Source organism: Saccopteryx bilineata, chromosome 2 (assembly GCF_036850765.1).
Source record: "Saccopteryx bilineata isolate mSacBil1 chromosome 2, mSacBil1_pri_phased_curated, whole genome shotgun sequence".
NCBI classification, from domain to species: Eukaryota; Metazoa; Chordata; class Mammalia; order Chiroptera; family Emballonuridae; genus Saccopteryx; species Saccopteryx bilineata.
The window spans coordinates 234451089-234464690 of NC_089491.1; the positions used below are offsets into that span (position 1 = coordinate 234451089).

Sequence of the window (13602 nt, forward strand, 5' to 3'; positions counted from 1 at the left end):
GTTCTTGTGAGAACTGAATGACATAACTGTCGTAATGGCCAGCACGCAAGAGGAACTCAGTAAGCACCAGCTTAGGAAAATGAACCCCTCGTGCGGGAGAGATTTCTATACTGTTGAAAAGAAAAAATCTGAGGCTCTGCCAAGTTAAGTGACTTGTCTAAGGTCACAGAGCTCGGCAGCCCCCTGACTCCCCAACCCTTTGCTTTCTCATTTTACCCAATTTCCAGGAGAATGCCTCTGAGGTGGGGGTGTATGTCTCACTGTCGCTTGAAGGCATTTATCAATTGTGATTTCCTTCACTCCCAAACCTTTCAATGTCCCCAAACAAGTAAAATACTTACAGGAGGGACTGTAAGACAGGCCTGCTCTTTTGGAGGAGTGAGGGCTAGGCTGGAACTGGGAAGAGGGTATTAGTTCCTCTGAAAATAGCTGTTTTTAATACTTACCTCTCAGGGGAGATAACACGATCACAAAGGTGATTTTCCCAGGACGAGGCTTATCCACTGCACTCTGGATGTGCTGACCCCTGCCATTTCCCCAAATGTGGGAAAGTCGACTGCATAATTTGTGGTAGTGGGGGACTGCATTAGTGCTCTCCCCCCCCAGAAAAAAAGAAATAAAATAGCTTTTTAGGAATAAAAGTAGGTTGATGAATTAAGATGAGGCCGGTTCAGGCCCTGGCCGGTTGGCTCAGCGGTAGAGCGTTGGCCTGGCGTGCGGGGGACCCGGGTTCGATTCCTGGCCAGGGCACATAGGAGAAGCGCCCATTTGCTTCTCCACCCCCCACTCTCCTTCCTCTCTGTCTCTCTCTTCCTCTCCCGCAGCCAAGGCTCCATTGGAGCAAAGATGGCCCGGGTGCTGGGGATGGCTCCTTGGCCTCTGCCCCAGGCGCTAGAGTGGCTCTGGTCTCGGCAGAGCGACGCCCCGGAGGGGCAGAGCATCACCCCCTGGTGGGCAGAGCGTCGCCCCTGGTGGGCGTGCCGGGTGGATCCCGGTCGGGCGCCTGCGGGAGTCTGTCTGACTGTCTCTCCCCGTTTCTAGCTTCAGAAAAATACAAAAAAAAAAAAGATGAGGCCGGTTCAGTTTGCCAGGGGCTCCTCCCCCTAAGGAGGGAGGGCATTTCTTCTTACTTCTCTCCTGGGCACCCAGACCCAGGCGCTGGTGGGCAGTACCCCTCACGCTCAGCCACAGAGATTCTTGGTGGGGTTTCTGCCCCTGAGCCTCTTTCCTTAGAGCAGCAAAACCAATACACACACAGGATCTGGGGGTCAGTACTTTCTTCCTGTTCTCAACCCAGGTTTTAAGTTATTTATTTAGCACAAAGAAATGAGAATAAAACAGGGAGAAGTGAGAGAAATAAGAATGCCTATAATGTGCTATGCACTGCTCCAGGATCCTAGGTGTAGGCCTCTTGCAGACATCGACTCTCTCTTGGTTTTTATGTAGGTCAGAAGGGCTGTGTGGCTCCCCGGGAAGGAAAGAGACTTTATTCCTCAGGTGTCAGCACTGTGATTGTACCACTGTCTGTTACATCAGCCACAGCATGGAACCTCATCAGTCTATTCATTTGTCTAAAGCAGGGGTAGTCAACCTTTTTATACCTACCGCCCACTTTCTTATCTCTGTTAGTAGTAAAATTTTCTAACCGCCCACCGGTTCCATAGTAATGGTGATTTATAAAGTAGGGAAGTAACTTTACTTTATAAAATCTATAAAGCAGAGTTACAGCAAGTTAAAGCATATAATAATAATTACTTATCAAGTACTTTATGTCGATTTTCGCTAAGTTTGGCAGAATAAATCTTTATAAAACAACTTACTATAGTTAAATCTATCTTTTTATTTATACTTTGGTTGCTCCGCTACCACCCACCATGAAAGCTGGAATGCCTACTAGTGGGCAATAGGGACCAGGTTGACTGCCACTGGTCTAAAGCAGTGGTTCCCAAACCCCGGGCCACGGACCAGTACCAGTCCACAGAGAAAGAATAAATAACTTACATTATTTCCGTTTTATTTATATTTAAGTCTGAACGATGTTTATTTTTTAAAAATGACCAGATTCCCTGTTACATCCGTCTAAGACTCACTCTTGACGCTTGTCTTGGTCATGTGATACATTTATCCATCCAACCCTAAAGGCCGATCCGTGAAAATATTTTCTGACATTAAACTGGTCCGTGGCCCAAAAAAGGTTGGGGACCACTGCTCTAAAGTATACTCTTTTCTGCTACCTCCACCCCCCACCCCCACCTCATGAAAACTGCACAATCAGTAGGGAGGCTTGTTGGTGAAGCTAAAACACTGGCCTCCCACCCTTCTGCCCACGTGTGCATCTGTGTGCTCCCGCACCCTGCAGATCTGTCCTCTGTCTCAGGATATGCTTGTCCCCAGGGGCCTAGCCAGAGAAGAGTAGCTCGGAGCTCATGCAGTCCTGCTCTCTGCCTGGCTGAACCTCTCTTCCTTGCCCTCCAGAAGGAGTCTGTCTGAATCACAGGAGAGAGAGGAAGACGGAGCCGCTCAGAGGGATTCTGCTCTCCAGATGTTAAGCTGGGATGATTTCTAGCTCTGCTCATCTCATTTAAAGGGCAGGCCCCCCTCCAGCAGGTAACTGGGAGTAAAAACAACAAACAACCTCGAACCACTCCCAACAATCTGATCCCCACCACAGGCCGAGCTCAGTTTCCTGATGGAGGGAGCCCCTGTGCACATGTGTGCATTGTGTGTGCATGCATACGTGCGTGTGTGTGCATGTATGTGCTTTCTTTGCTGATTCACAGGCACTTGGTCGATCAGTAGACACAAGAGGAGCAGTGGGCTGAGGTAGGGAATGTCTGTGAGCAGAGGCTGATTAGAAGACGAAATTAATCAGAGCTATTTATGAAGGTGCTCTGCGCAGGAATTTGTGGTAGGTGATGGGAGGGGGTGGAATGCTGAGGCAGGGAAGGGAGCAAAGGCCACGTCAGTATCTGACAGTTATAGTCCAAAGGGTCTGAGAACTGTTGGGCCTTTGAGATAACTTTGTCAACAACTCTCTTCTGAGGGTCTTCAGCCCTAATGGTCAGAAGGAAGACAGAAACAAGGACCTGGTGGATCCCCCCCACACATTGTCTCACCTCTGAAAACAGTCCCACTGTGCATTTATTTAGCTGCTCAGAAATCAGGGAGCAGAGTTAAGAAGCATCTCCTGACCCAGTTTTTCTTTCCCTTCTGTGTCCAGGATTTGGGAACCCTGTGTAGGAGAGGCTGCGTGTTAACAGTGGGAAGAATTTTAAATTTAGGATAGGGAGGCCTTGGACCTGCTACCTGACCTTTCAGAACCTGGGTTTCCTATGTGTGCGAGGAAGGTTTCATGGCACTGTGGGGTCAGATGCGACGTGGGGAAGCACTTTCTGAAGGAACACAGATGTATGTTGTGTTATTGTCACAAGGGGGGTTTGCCTGCCCGTTTAGTGCTGGGCTGGGAATGGGGCTGAAGCTGGGAGCCGGAATGGATGCACAAGGAACGCCCTGGTGCTTCTTACTCTCCCCGCGGTGAGCTTCAGGAGGTCATTTCTTCCTCGCACCTAAATTAATTCTGACTGCAGCAGCTTTGTTTAAGGCATATAAATATAAAGCTGATTTGGGAGGCCTGGGAATATGAGGTCCTGGAGGGCCGCCTGGGGCTGCCTGTGACAGAAATCTCTTGTTTCAGAGAGGAGTCAGGTCAGTGGTGATATTTCTTCTGTATCCACGAGGTCTGGATTTGGACAAGCACTTTAAAACCACAGCTTGGCTGCATCATCGCTGAGAATTCTGTGCTGGGGTGAGCTGAGGAGGCCGGGATGTGGCTTTGGCCCCATCAGTCATCCTGGCGTCAGAAGCCCAACAACAGTAACTTCCTGGAGGGGGTCTGTGGAGACCTGCTGGGGGGCAGGTGCCAGCAATGGGGGGGCCTTTCCTCATGCCATTTTTTACCTGGGTGCTACTAAAGGTGATTCCTGGAACAGTGACCGCAAATTGCCTCATGGGAGGAGAGGAGGAAAGAGATGGGGAATTCTTGTAAATTTTTAATCTGAAAAATAAAGAAAGTGTGAATTAGAATTAATGCAGGCATTAAATATTTAAACTTTCTGTACTCACTTTCATTTTTAACATATTCTGCCCTCAAAAGCCTTGATAACGCTTGTCAGATTTGTTCTCAAGATGTCCCTCTCTCTCCATCTCCCCCGCCCCCGCCCCAGCCCAGCCCCAGAGTTAGAGCACAGGTATTCATCATTCTGATGGAAATTTTCATTTTATGTCTCCTGCAGGAACCATCTGGGATCTCTCTTTATATTTATGCTTTCTCTATATGGCAGCATAAATAATTAATGCCATTATAAATACATCCTATGCAAAATATTTATTAGAAAGAATAACTCTTTAATTTGGCATGTCATTTAATTCCATTTTGTAATCATAGCACACAGGCTACAATTAGTGTGAGGTGTGGGGCGTGCAGCCTACCTGCTAACGCTTGCAGAGGTGCGCAAACTCCCTGCCATTTGTTACCTGGATGCATTTGGTTGACAGAGGTATGTGGTGTCCTATGTCCAGTGTGGAACTGAAAGTGAGTCTGGAAGGGAGGCAGGACAGTCACTTTTTTCTTTAGCAGAATGGTGGGAGAGGGTTGCTCTAGATCTCTTCAAGAGTATTTGGTAGCATGCATTCAAAAAGATGCGTGGTCCTGGCTGGTGGCAAAGTGGATGCAGGGGTCCCCAAACTTTTTACACAGGGGGCCAGTTCACTGTCCCTCAGACCATTGGAGCGCCGCCACATACAGTGCTCCTCTCACTGACCACCAATGAAAGAGGTGCCCCTTCCGGAAGTGCAGCGGGAAGCCAGATAAATGGCCTCAGGGGGCCACATGTGGCCCTCGGGCCGTAGTTTGGGGACGCTTGGAAGAGCATCGTCCTGGACTGTTGTGGTCGCTGGCACAACTAAGTGGAACAACTAGTTGATGCATCTCTCTCTCTCTCTCTCTCTCTTCCTCTCTCAAAAACAAAACAAACAAAAAAACCCTAAAAGAATGCTTAGGCATTGAGATGCAGCCCATTATTTACATTTTGGGGTAAGGGTATGGTAGTGGGCCTTGGAGGTTTGGTGAGTTCCCACAGTTGATTGGCCAGAGAAATAGTAATAGGTAATTTCCTAGAGATTAGGGTTCACTTAACAATATCTATTAAGGGCTTTCTATGTGCTGGGTATAGAATCTATGCTGTCACTGGAGATACAACAGTAAACAAGATGAGATGAAGGTGAGGACATCCAGCTCCTGAGCACAGCCGGGAACTCTGCTCATGGCCTTCCCCTATCAACAGTCTTCTTGGCTTTCTTAAGGAGTGTGTCTGACAAACAGCTCCTCCCCTAGGCTTTAAGGACTCATAGCTACTATTTGGATACCTCAGTGTTCCTGGATTGATCAATTTCTATGGGTATAGGACTGCCTTGTAAGTAAGTTTGCAACTAGCTCTGGCCCACTTTGCCCTGGGAGCAATCCTAAGCCATATGAGTAACAGTAACATTTTTTCTTCTGGACTCCAGCTGTGGCTCTCTTTCTGCAGTAGGGAGACTGCTGAGCACACCTTATCTTAAGGACCCAGACTTGGAGGTTTTCATGTGGCATTTGTTAGCCTTTCCCTTGTTGAATATCTCTTCTTACCACCCCTGTGCCTGAAGTCATTCCATGTGTGTTCCCAAGCTAAAAATCTTTCATTCACTGTTCCTCTGACTCTCATTAATTGGTGCATGGGGTAGAGAATCATGAGGGAACAACTAGTGCCCTGGAAAAACCTTTATTTTGTGTCCGCCATTTGCCTCTCTATTTGGGAGGTCAGCATGGCTTCCTCAGCTCGTGAGTCCACTGAGGCGAAAGTTAAAACAAGGAGCACCCATCTCCTGGCCCACTTTCCTAAGTGGGCTCCCGGGCTGCCCTCTGCATTTTATGTCTCCAAAAGAGGAGAGTGGGAGCACTTGGAAATCACCACCACACCTGCTCTCCCGCCCCAGCCTGGGCTCTGGATCTGGGTCTCTGACAGGAGTGGGCTATGTAGGGTGGGTGATGTCTGACCCGAGGCCCTGGGCAAGGGGCTTGCTAGGATTGTCGCAGCTCTTGCTTGGCTGGATCAAGTTGAGCCTTCCTCATTCTGGATGAAACAGAAAGCTGTGCAAGGATGACTTGGTTGCTTGACTTCTGCATCCTTCAAGAAGGGGGCTGTTATCCTGTCTGGGGAGGAGGTTCCAATGACTTTGCTGCTCTGTGCCATCCTCTCCTCCCTGCAGCAGGGGGCACTTCACCCTTAGGGTATGTCCTATCCAGGCTCTAGGATATATCTGGGTTTTCCTTCTTAGGGAGGCTTTAGGAGTTCTGGGTTTAGTTCTGCAAATCCAACTTGGCTGTTTTACTCTGTTTTAGAAAATGGGGTTCTGCCTTATGTCTGAGGCCAAGTTCCCATTTGTCCACTATATCCCATCTATAAAGAGAGTCACGATTTCCTTCTGGACTCACTGATGCTGAACACTGCCTGGGCACGTGTGCTACGCTTCCCTTTCTGTTGTCGGCCTTCTCCCATCATTATGCCCAGGTTGCTTTCCAGCCACACCTGCATCCGGAGTTAGAGTGCATACCTAGTTCAGCTCCTGGCTCCTCCTCTCTTTATTCATTTGTTCGTTCATTCATTCATTCATTCATTCATTCATTCATTCATTCAGCATTTATCAGCATTTACCAGACCAACACTATATTTGAGAGCACTCTGCCAACTACTTTGTTTTCAGAGGTGACTCGGCTCCTCCCCCCAGAATGTTTCAGTTCTATTTAATTACTCAGTGTCCATCCTGTCATGAAAATAGCAGGGTTAAGAGAAAGATAGTAGCAACTTGACAACTTTCTCAAGAAATAAAAATCTGCAATGTTCAGAAGAAACATCTCTACAGGCCCCACTCCAGCTCAGAGCCCAGAGTTTGTTCCTGGCTCCACTCAGCCTGCAGAGCCCAGAAATGAGGTGGCTGATGGCAGCCACGGAGGGACCCGCACGGTTGGGGGGAGCCTCTGCTCCCACTGCTGTGACAGATGCACCGCCGGCTCCCGTAGCCTTGCTCAGAGCCTGCTCTTGTCTTCCCGCTGTCCAGTGCCTGCAGTGGTAGGGCAGTGGGCATCGCTCTACAGGGACAGACCTCGAGAACATGGTCAGCCCAGGGCCACGCAGGGCTGCTTATTACACTGGACAAATATTCAATAACCCAGCCTCTCTCCTACTCCCTTCAAAAATTTAGAACAGCCCTAGCCGGTTGGCTCAGTGGTAGAGCATCGGCCTGGCATGCAGAAGTCCCGAGTTCGATTCCCGGCCAGGGCACACAGGAGAAGCGCCCATCTGCTTCTCCACCCCTCCCCCTCTCCTTCCTCTCTGTCTCTCTCTTCCCCTCCCGCAGCGAGGCTCCATTGGAGCAAAGATGACCCGGGCGCTGGGGATGACTCCTTGGCCTCTGCCCCAGGCGCTGGAGTGGCTCTGGTCGCAACAGAGTGACGCCCCAGAGGGGCAGAGCATCACCCCCTGGTGGGCAGAGCATCGCCCCTGGTGGGCGTGCCGGGTGGATCCCGGTCGGGCGCATGCGGGAGTCTGTCTGACTGTCTCTCCCTGTTTCCAGCTTCAGAAAAATACAAAAAAAAAAAAAAATTTAGAACAAATTGCAGGGAGGCCCGGAGGAAAGGGGTGAATGCTGGCAGTGGTGGTGGTGCTGAGCCTCAGAGAGTGTGGGGCTATGCAGAAAAAGCTCTCGTGTCTTTTTCCTAAGTCTGTCTCAACAGCACTCACCCTGAATCCTTAGGTGAATGATCTGCTGACGAAATGCCTGGCAGGTTGAATGATAACTGACGCTGGCAAAGCCTGCCCACGTGCTGAGCACTCACACACCTCATCTCAGTGCGCACATCAACCCTGCGATGCAGCCTGTTGCCCCAGTTTTACAATCAACAGGACTAAGACACGGGAAGTTGAAGTGACTTGCCATATTAGTCACATTGGGAAAACCAGGACTCAGTCAAGGTCTTCTGGTTTCATGTCCCATGTTTCTTCAGTGGCCTCCTCTCCCTCCCGTCCAGAATGGAGAGGATTCAGGGCTTGTTCTATGCAGACCTGCGGACTAAAGAGATGCTTGCTCAGGTCTGATCTTGTCAAGTAAGTGGGGCCCAGGGACAGCTCTCCGGTTTCCTTCCAGAGGAGCAGCCTTCTTCTTCGTGGACTTTCCCATCTTTGTCACCCCACTCATGTCGGGTCCCCAGCACTGGGTCCCAGCGTGCATGAAGAGCCGTGAACCGGTGCTTCCCTGAAACTGCCTGCAGAAGTCGGGATCAGCTTCTGCGTCTGACTCCTTGTTTCTGTGTGTGATGAAGCACCTCTGAGATGCTCTCTCTCAGGTCTGGCTGCAGTGCAGACAGGCTGTCCTGCAGGGGGAGGCCCTATGTATCCCTGGTCCATCACTTGAAAACCTAAACCAGCCAGCTCGCTTCATCACCTTAGATTTGAGAAAACTCATATCCTGTTTGCTTAAAAGCATGCCCTGCCCCCCAGGAGCCCGGGGTGAGAGGCTGTGTCAGGCCTGGAGACCGAGGTTGTGCTGCTCAGGAAGGCAGCAGATACACTGCGCCAGTCCCCCAGGCGGGGCTCCCAGGCCACGGTGTGTGTTTGCCTTTACAGCCCACATTGCTTCTCACCACTTGAAATTCTCCTAAAAACCCAGAGGAGCTGCTGAAAATATCCCAGGTAATATGAAAATGAATAGCGGCTTAGCAAACAGAGCCCAGCTTCTGAGCAAACAGCCGAGAAGGCAAACAGCCCAGATGAAATCAGAAAAGGAGAGAAAGTGAAAGGAAGGAGAGCAAATAGGAGGAGGAGGACGGGGTGTGTGGAGTAGAAGAAGGCCAGTTCTGAGTCTTGGCCTCCAGTTTCCCTGGCTCTGAGGTGCCCTCTGTCCAGGAGATTCCCTTCTGCTACTCTCCTCCCCAAGAGGTAAAGAAAAATGGAGCAAAGGAAATGTTTCTCAGCTTTGGCTCAGGTGAAGAGACTTTCTGGTGTAAAATGTCTGGCAGTCTGGTGTCTTGTACAGTTTTTCCTACAGTGGAAGGGAATTTGGGAATGAGAATAAGTGGGCAGTGTGCCTTCTTGAGGGAGAAGGCCCGAGTCCCAGCTGTCACTCTGTGACCCTGTGAACTCTTGTGGTCTACAGTTTCTTTATTTGCAAAATGAGAAGATAGGACTTGATGATTTCTGGGGGTGGGGTTGGATGGGGTCCTTTCAGCTCTCTAACATATTGTAGCCGTTCCCCCCCCCCCAATCAATGAAGGCTTGGATAAGCTTATTTACCTCCTTACTGTGCTATGTAAGTCAGGAGGGTATAGGTGTGGCTAACTCCCTTTGGAAGTTTATCTTCTAGGACACACATGTGACATGGACAGTCACATGAGCAAGAACCAGCAGAATAAGAGTCTTCTTGGACATTCTCAGTAAGATCAAGGTCCGGGCAAGTGAGAGGTTTCTTCCTCTTAACAATGGTGAAGGTGGTATTATGCTGACTCAGAGCCAGGGGTGGGGTTGGTGGGCTTCACATCTATGACAATTCTCATTTACCAAGAGCTTTGCATTCATGATCTTATTTACTTTCATACTAATTCTTTGAACTAATTTTTATCATTACCCTCACTTTACAGAAGAGACTCTCAGAACTCAGGTGACTTGTGTGATCACATGATGCATGTCTGGCATCGTTCTTTCTAATTCAGGGGGTCCACATTGCTCACCGCTGTGTGCACAACCTTTCATGACCTCAGAGTCCTGAGGAAAAGAAGGAATGACCCCAGAAGGGTGAGGGTCATTTACAAGCAGTAGATCACACATCCTAGCTCCCGGAGAAGGTCACACCACTCATGACAGCACAGAAGCGCATCATGCCGTGGACAGCTCTCCGCCTCCACATGGCTGGCCAGATGCACTGGGGCTCTGCCAGTTCACAGAGGCGAGCTCTGCCCTAAACCGGAAGGAGTATTGATTTATTTACTTATTACCTTTCAATAAACTAGGGAAACAACCATGTGATAGCAAGTAGACAGCAAGAATATGGGTAAGGACCTGCAAACAAGGAGTATGGTGAGGACAAAGGGAGCCTTCAGGCAGAGAGGAGAACTGCCCTGGGGGTGGGAGCTGGCTACCTCTCAGCCTCTGGGCTTTCTCACCTGACAGGGATGTTTAGAATATATGGAAAATATTGCTTTAGGTCAGGGGTCCCCAAACTTTTTACACAGGGGGCCAGTTCACTGTCCCTCAGACTGTTGGAGGGCCGGACTATAAAAAAAACTATGAACAAATCCCTATGCACACTGCACATATCTTATTTTAAAGTAAAAATCAAAACAGGAACAAATACAATATTTAAAATAAAAAACAAGTAAATTTAAATCAACAAACTGTTCAGTATTTCAATGGGAACTATGCTCCTCTCACTGACCACCAATGAAAGAGGTGCCCCTTCCAGAAGTGCGGCGGGGGCCAGATAAATGGCCTCAGGGGGCCACATGCGGCCCGCAGGCCATAGTTTGGGGACCCCTGCTTTAGGTGAAAGGTTAATCAGAAGTGCTGAGCCTGACCAGGCAGTGGCGCACTGGACAGAGTGTCAACCCGGGACACTGAGGACCCAGGTTCGAATCCCCAAGGTCACCAGCTTGAGCACAGGCTCTTCTGGCTTAAGCACAGGGTCACCAGCTTGAGCGTGAGATCATAGACATGACCCCAAGCTCACTGCCTTGAGCCCAAGGTCGCTGGCTTGAGCCCAAGGTTGCTGGCTTCAGCAAGGGGTCACTGGCTCGGCTGGAGCCCTTCGGTCAAGGCACGTATGAGAAGCAATCAATGAACAACTAAGGAGCCGCAACTATGAGTTGATGCTTCTCATCTTTCTCTTTTCCTGACTACCTGTCTTTCTAGCTTAAAAAAAAAAAAAGAAGTTCCAAGAGATGCCATACTTCCCACATGTTTATATTTATTACACACTGATGAGGAGTCTGGTGCTACTATGGGTACCGTCCTGGGCACAGAGACGAATGAGACAGCAGCGCCCGCCCTCACACAGCTCATACCTCACTCTTATGCTCTTACTGCCTCTTTCCCCATGTCTAGCCACAGATTCCTTCCTTCATGTAGGCAGTTAACAAATATTGTCATAGGTGCGAAGAATAGTGCCAAACAAGACAGAGCCCTACCATCATGGAGTTCCTGTTCTAAGTGGTGAGGGAGAGAGTGGCTAAATAGGAAGCCAGCATGGAAGTAAGAAATGTAGGCCCTGATGACAGCTGTGACAAAGACAAGGTAGGGTGTTGTGGAGTGTGCCCTGGGTGGTACTGGGGAGGGCTCCTGAGGATAGGGTATTTGTATGGAAACCGGGTGGATGAGAAGGTGGCCGCCACATATGGAGAGGAGGGAAGAACATCCAAACATCTCCAGCAGAAGGAAAAGCAAGAGCAAAGCCACCAGGATGGGCCTGAACCCGTGTGCCTGGGAATGAGTAGATGAGTAGGAGAATAAGAGAAATGAGATCAGAGAAGCAGACGGATGCCATGCAAAGGGCCTTAGGAAGTCATGCACAGGCATCTATTAATAGTTCTGGAGGGGGGACCTACTGGAGGGCTGTATATGGGAGAGTGCGGAGAGCTGACTGGACTGTAGAAAGACCATGTTAGCTGCTTCCTGGAGTTGGGAAGGCCTGATGGGAGATTCTGTGAACTTGATTTTGGCCATGGAGCTAGAAGAGAGCGGTTGGTGGTGGGTTCAGGTGGTTGACTTTGGGAGTAGAGTTGAGAGTGCTCCTGATGAACTGGATGGAACTGAGGGAAAAGCCTTCTTTTCCAGACCGAGAGTCATGGCTTTTTAGCAAGTGGGTGGAGAGGGCACTTTTTACCTTGACGGGGAAACTTGGCAGGAACAGGTGTGTGAATTTAAGGAGGGAAATTAAAAGATCTGAATTGATGTTAAGGCCGGGTTGCCTTTTAGACACTACAATAGAGATGTTGAGCAGACAGTTGAATGCAGATGTCTGGGCATTTGTGAAAAGCTACTGACGGAGAAGTAAATCTGAGAGACCTGAGGGGGTAAGGTTTTTAGAGCCTCAGGACTAGGTTAGATCACACAGGGAGAGAAGAGGCAGAAAGGAAGAGTGCTGAAGATGCTCCAGTGTCTTGGGAAATGCCAGCAAAGGAGATGGGAAGGAGTGTCCGGGAAGTGAGAAAAAACTGGGTGGAGGGAAGGTGGTGAGAGGTCACAGAAGCTGGGTAAGAAAGTGGTTTGAGAAGGAACAATTGGCTAATTGGGCGAATGCTGCTGGGGGGTGAAGATGAGGATAAAGAAATGACCATTTACTTCAAGATATATTCATTAGTGATCCTGGTAATTGGCCATCATCAGTGCAATGGTGATTGGAGTGAGCTTTATTTAGTAAAAAGAAAACCAAGGTGAGAAGTGGAGACAAAGACTCCTTTGAATAGATTTGCTTTGCAGCAGAACTAAAAAAGAGATTAAAAAAAATGGAAGAGGGTGTGGGGTCAAGAAAGCATTAATTTAAAGGAGGTATGTTTGTATGTCAATTTTGAGGTATGTTTGCATGTCAGTGGAAATGACCCAATAAAGAAGGAGGAAATGATAAATGCAAGAAGAAATAGAAAGGCTGCAGAAAAAAAAATTTTTTTTTTTGAAATGACACAGGAAAATGGGTTTTGAGCCCAATGAAGGTTTTGACCTTGGATAGAAGCCAGGACTCTCTTCCCATTGGAACTGGGGTGTGGTAGGCAGAATATTTTGGTTCTGATGCAGATACAATAAAGGACTGTTGATGGAAAGATGAAATAGTTCTCATCTTATAGAAATCTATTTTCTCTTTGAAATATAAGGCAAGGTCATCAGCTGAGAATGAGTTTGGAGAGGGAGTAAGGGAGACTTGAGGATAGAAAAGGAGGTATGATAGTTTCCCCAGAGATTGGGAAATTGAATTTTCTAGGGAGATGTAGTAGGTTTTTCTGACAGTGTTGAGTGAGATTTGTGGTCATATTTGTAGGAAGTCTAGTCAGAAATTTGTGTCATTTTCCTTCAGCAGTGTTCAGCTGCCCCGGTGCAGTTCCTGAACAAGTAGACAGGACACTCTCTATGGCTTGAGTTCTACTAGACTAGTGCAGTGGAAAGAGAGCTACCGAAAGGTCTGGCTGCTGGCGAAGGAGTAGTTCAAGTGTTGGATTGTGGAATCCAAGCTGGGCAAGGAAGAAAGTGGACACCACTCAGGGAGTAGTAGTAATGGATAACAAAAAAGTAGGCTTTTAATGAAATGAAGGTGTTAAGGGGTTGGAGATTTGATAGAGTGGGAGCGACAGAGTAAGCTAGCTCTAAGGATGGTAGCGATGGTCACAGTGGGACATTGGGAATCTACATTTACTGAGTGATTCAGTTATTGGCGTGATGGAGTCTAAGGAATGGCCATATGAGTAGAATTAAAACTCTTTGGAGCTAGGATGTTCAAAAAACTAGAAGACCAGCGTATTGGATGGATAGT

At 48.6% G+C, this 13602-nt stretch overlaps 1 protein-coding gene and 1 non-coding gene across 4 annotated transcripts in view; both read left to right on the plus strand.

The window, feature by feature from the left end:
• The window catches only part of PKNOX2 (PBX/knotted 1 homeobox 2), a 262352-nt gene that overhangs the window by 98736 nt on the left and 150014 nt on the right, over positions 1-13602 (plus strand). The gene's annotated exons all lie outside the window — the stretch shown is intronic.
• LOC136327648 (U1 spliceosomal RNA) lies at positions 439-602 on the plus strand. The gene has a single exon (XR_010729826.1). It is a non-coding gene; the product is annotated as a U1 spliceosomal RNA (small nuclear RNA).